Source organism: Belonocnema kinseyi, chromosome 4 (genome assembly GCF_010883055.1).
Source record: "Belonocnema kinseyi isolate 2016_QV_RU_SX_M_011 chromosome 4, B_treatae_v1, whole genome shotgun sequence".
In the NCBI taxonomy this organism is placed as follows: domain Eukaryota; kingdom Metazoa; phylum Arthropoda; class Insecta; order Hymenoptera; family Cynipidae; genus Belonocnema; species Belonocnema kinseyi.
In genome coordinates this window covers 112,891,275-112,897,274 of record NC_046660.1, presented here as the reverse complement: position 1 = coordinate 112,897,274, position 6,000 = coordinate 112,891,275, and the positions used below count along the sequence as shown (strand labels likewise).

The window sequence follows — 6,000 nt, the reverse complement described above, 5'->3', positions numbered from 1 at the left end:
GAAAATTAAAATTCGAAAATTTTTTCTAAAGCCTCCAGGGGACTTCGTTTTCGCACGAAAAAATTGTATGTGCCCTTATTGCATCCGGACCCACAATTAATTATATCACAACAAACACTTGACTGAACTGAAAATGTGAATGTGATAAGTTTAAACTTTATTCAAGTATCTGCGTAAGTAGAAAATTTTTAGTAGTTTCAAGCAATGAATTCTTCAAATATGTATACGTACGTGTTTAAAGTACTTTTTCGCAAATGCATTTCTAGACAAGCCATATGACTTCCTCTCATCTTCGATTGATTTAGCAAACTAATGACTGACAATTGAACTCCTTCTTTTTAAGTGCAGGTATCCTGAAAGAAGAGGGGCTCTCTTCACAATTCAGCAACGCAGTTATGCAATCCCGAAATGAATTTCTGTGAGTGATATTTTTCAAGAAAGGTGATGTTTTTGCTTTCCCTTTAAATTGTCTCTTCTCAGTGAAAACATAAATTAAAAATTATTCTTCAGTAATTTCGTTTCTTAATTGCCTCAATATATCAATCTTAGATCACGATTTTTTCTGAACATAATATATTTTATAAGCTAAAAGCATATTATTTTGATAAACTAAAATAGAACTTTTTTAATTGTATTATTTGACTTGAATCAAAAACAGAAAAATCTCCTACAATTCATGATTTAGAATCTTATACAAATATGAAGAAAACGAGCGTGGTCCTTATTACAAGGGGTGACATTTTTTACATAATATGTTGTGCTTTCATCTCCCTGTTTTTTGCGGGTTTATTGTGTTGAATGAAGATGACCTGAAATTTTTCACCCTATCAGATAATTTCTGTAGCACTAAAAACATTTCTGGATCCAAGAGTATACGTTTCTTTGGTTTCTTTTCTTAGTATGAAGGATTTGTTTACTTTAGTCGAGTAAACATTTTTTGGTGACAAAAAACTCAAAGCAATCATTTCTTGGATATTTATTTAATATAAAAAAAATATTTTTTTGCGTACTTCAAAGGTAAGAAGCCGGTTTCTTTGATTCTGTTTTAAAGCAACGAAAGTCTTGAAAACAACCAAAAGTCAATGAATTTGGTCATATTCGAAGAAAAACTATTACACAGACATACGCTGATGGCACTCGCCAACTATAGATGCGTTTTTCACGAAAATTGATTTTTCGAAGTTCCAACTTTATAAATTGCCCGGCATTTTTTTCAACTTAAGAGTTTTATCTTGGGCTTAACATTCCAAGAACTTATTATATAGTTAACTTATTATATATTATATAATTGATAATTTGGGTTCATTCTCGGTTGTGCTCTGCGTATAGTGAGAGGCTAGAAGCGAGGGCCGTGGTTCGAACCCTGATCCGGTAGCTCTGGAAAATTTTCTATGTACCTTTACCGAGGTGCTGGTAGTTCGGAACCCACCTTAAGCTGTTGGTCGCGCCATCATATACACTTGACTGCAACTCAGTCCGTGAATGATAAAAACTCAGACTTTGTCTAATATATCCAATTAGGCACACTGCTCTAATCAGGTGACTTGATTACATTACAAAAGTGCGTCCGTGACTGATGATACGAACTGAGACAGCCCCTTGCAGACTATTAAATAATCCAATCCTAACAAAAAATGCTCGAAAATGCCCGGGGTTCGATCCCTGAGCTGCTCTGATAATTTTTCTATGTACTTTTACCAAGGTTTTGGTAGTTTAGATCCCACCTTAACATGTAGTTCCGCCCATAAGCCCCTTGCATATTATTCAAAAATAAAAATCCAACTTCACCAAAAATACCTTCGACATATTGGGCTGTAACCATCTTAAGCCTGAGACATTAGTTTCTTACTATAATATGAATTCATTATATTATTATTATATTATTTATTATATTTTAATAAGGAAGTAATAATAACAATAATATATTATAAAATAAAAAGATGATGTTCATTTGACACACTTCGGATCAAAGAAAAGCGTCTGGATGTTCTTGATGATCCTTTATTATCGCTTGTCGACGTTTCGAACACAAAATTTTCTCATCAGGACAGTCAATTATTTAAAAGTTCCATTCAAATCACAGATTTAAAATAAGTTATGGGAGAGAAACATATTAGGTTATCTATCTCTATCTTTTTTTCTCGCTAATTATTGAGATCACTTCTGTTCACATTGTTAATAAATAAAACCAATCATCTTTACTTATTTCCATGATCCAAATTTATTAACCTTATTTTAGTCACAAGGAGACGACAAGGCTGTGGGGTAGTCAAATCGAAGTGAGGTTTTGTAACTAGATCCTACTTAGTAAGCGTGGTGCGCACTACTCAGCCATTCCCTTGCAGAAATTTCAGTATGGATCTGACCAGGGTCAGATCGGGCAGAATTTGACCCAAATTGGGCTATCTCTTTGGGGCCAGACTCGAAATGAAACGCGATATCCGATCAGGGCCCAAACGCAGCGCCCAGAGACAACCCGGCCTGGCCCCCATTGGGCCCACATTAATTTATTTGCATTATTCTTAATTAAAAGGTACACGATGTCTACGCACTCGTCTTGTGCTCGCTTTTGGATTTTTTTCACTCATTTTGTCACTTTTAAAATTATCAATTGAAATATTTTTGAAGTTTGACACTTTACATTTAAACTTGGGTGTTTTGGAATCAACCTACTTTAGGCCCCATAATCAATGGGGCGCCATCTACTGTCAAGATTGTCTGTTAAGCCGGGCTCTAGTGGGGGCCAAATTTAACACCCACAAAATTGTTTGCGAGATCTGGCCCAAGTGGGAAATAAAGCAAATATTTGGCAATTTCTGCACGGGTTGTCGAGAAAAAATTCTAAAGTTAAAAATAAAATTTTATTTAAAATTCGATCACCCGTGATAACCATTTTTTTCACTTTTTTGCACTATTGAACGACAAATTGAATAATTAATAACTTTTTGGTTATAAAAAAAGTAAAACACCTATTTTGTTGACAGCATGCACAGCAAATAAATGCTGCTTTTTTAAAAGAGCAAAGTATCTTTAGAAATTCTTCGGAGAAAGAGACCTCATTTACATTCATAAATGTTTCTCGATGTTCAGATAGTTTTAACGCATACCAGACATGCTTGACTATTTCTTTAAAAATTGAAAAAGAGAGCTGATGATGAAGGATTGATCGATTAATACCATTTTCCCCCCTAAATTTTAGACTTTTTTTCTCGACAATGATTAAGTAGAGGGCGCTATGGCTTTAGTATATAAGTACGCTTACTGCATACAGATTACACACAAAACCTCATTTCGATTTAAATACCACACAGCCTTACAGTATCCTTGTCAGACAAATAACATCGCACAAATAACATCGCTCAACTAACATGTTATTACAAGATAAACAATAATACAATAACCACATCATATACCGAAACAGCCCCGTGCAGACTATTGAAAAAAAATATGCCTGCTGCGAGGGGACATTCTCATTGCGCGTCAAGTGCGCGGCGCTTCGTGCCAAGTTTGAGCGCGCCTAGAACGCGCGGGTACGCTCTCGCCCTTCGCACTAGTTTTCTTACGTTTAATGCGTACAATTTAACTACATTTCTTCAAATATCGTAAATACTATAACTTAAATCGAAAACTGTGATTTAAACTTCGGAGGAATTATGCTTAAAAAAGCCATGATAATTTGTAAATTCTGTTGAAATCGATTAAAAACCACGCTTTAAGCTTATTGATCTCTTAAAAACCAAAATTGCATATTTTTGAAAATGATTCAACTTTTGGAACTTTTATCTAATTAAGAAATTTCATGATAGTAGTTTCGAAAAACATATATTTTACATCTAGTAGAAATTTGGATTGATATTTCTTAATCTATTATAAAATTTTTTTTCTTTTTATTTTGAAAATTTTCAAAAGGTTGAAAAGCATATAACTTTCTGAATTTTTGTTTAATCGAAAATTTTAACTGACATAGTTTCTGAATATATTTAATATCTAGTAACGAATTTAAATGAAATTTCCTAATATTTTAGAAAAATATTTTCTTGTCTTTTTTAAACATTTTCAATATTCTGAAAAGTATATGACTTTTCTAATTCTTCTTCAAATTAAACATTTTATTCGGATAATTTGCAAGTCTTCTGTCCTTCTATAAGAAACTTTTTTAAAAAATTTCAAAATTTAAAAAGAAGAATTTTCAAAATTTTGAAAATGCTCTAAATTTTTTAATTTGGGTTGCAAATATCTGCTCAACGAACTTAACGTTCGTTTCGGGAACCTTACGAAGTGTATCAAAGACTGACTCGATTGGACGAATCCTTTAAAAGTAGCGTGGCTGCAACATTCAGGTAACCATAATACAGACATACAGACTTTCTATAAGTGCCGAAACGTAAAGATCCGTTAAAACCCAGAAATCGAAAATTTGGACGATTAAATTACGCTTTCATGAATGAAATTGTCAAAATCCAACTTTAACATAAAATGCCTTCGACATGTTCGGCTAGAACCTGAGGTAAGTATACAATAATAAAAAAATAAAAAAAATAAATAAATCGATCATAAATAAATAATAAATTAATAATAGACAAAAAAATAAATTTAAATAATAAATAATATAATTTTAACTGTAAAATATAAGATGAATATTGTCCAATGAAATGTATTTTTAAATTGAAACTCTAGAATACAAAAAATATGGGTATGAATTTCGTTGCCACCTGATTATTATTTTAACTCAATTCCCAAAGTCATGCTTCTATGATGTTCAAGTTTATTTCGGGTAATAAACTCACCCGAGAGTCTTGTTTGTCATTTTTTGCGCGATCTTTTATAATTTCACGCGCCAGATTCGTTGACGGCACTTATCCTCTTCGTAGATTAGGCCACGCAAGAGAGGTCATGCCAATAATTTTCTTCCTTAAATGACCTGGTTATACAGCGAATAGGCTTTTATTATCGGAGTGTGACGATTTGGCAGGGGGGCCACTACAGTTTGATGGTCCATTACGTAAAGCAGATGTGCAAAGATAGATTACCCAAACTAATGCACAATTTTTTGTGAAGAATCTTTTAAAAACTTATAAAACACAAGCATTTAAACATATCTATGAAATTGTGATCGAATAAATGCAGTATTTGTCAGGATGGTCAGTGCGCTGAAAAAATGTATCTAAAATGTACCTCAGTTTTCGTGTGGTTTTCTCTGCGATAAATTAATGTAAAGCGACTAAGAAAAGAAAAACGTTAGAAAGCTTATTAAACTTTGCATCATTTTCCGTTCGATTCTCAAATACCACTTTTTGCATGCTTGAACATAGTGAATGGAAAAATGAAAACTTCGATAAATGAAAGCTCAAAATCTCCTCTTCAAAATAAGATTAAGCACATAATGAAATATTTACTGGTTCTTGAATTATCATAAAAATATTGCATGGGAAACAAACGACGAAATAGTGTAGTCACCATTAAATATTTCATTATGTTCTGGGTCTCATTTTAAATTAGAGATTTTTAAATTCAATTTATTAAGTCTTCAATGTTTCCATCCACTTCACTGAAATACAGTAAGTGGAAGTTGAGAATCGAGAATTGATCAGAAACGAAAACTAGATTGATCTATCGCACATGTTGAGATAACCACGAAAGAAGAGAGGCATATTTTTAAAACGATTTTTTAGTAGACAAACGTTTCTGGGTAGTGCTATATGTCTGTTTTATACCACATAATTAAACAAAAAAATAACAATAATTGATTCATGTTCTTTGATTTAGGAAATAACACTCACATATTTTCCGTAGTAATTTCAATTAATCAGAACTAACTTCACTTCGTCGAGTATTGAGTGAAAAACAATCAACCAAATGCATGGGATTAAACCTTACATATTTTATTAATCTATTTGTAAATAATAATACTTTCACTATAAATGCATTTAAAAATTACTTTTCATTTTTCAAGAATTATTCAATCAAAGACTGACAGGATTATAATTTTAAACTATTACG

At 32.3% G+C, this 6,000-nt stretch overlaps 1 protein-coding gene across 1 annotated transcript in view; it reads right to left on the bottom strand.

Annotated features, from left to right (window-relative positions):
- The window catches only part of LOC117171427, a 201,874-nt gene that overhangs the window by 87,436 nt on the left and 108,438 nt on the right, over positions 1-6,000 (bottom strand). The gene's annotated exons all lie outside the window — the stretch shown is intronic.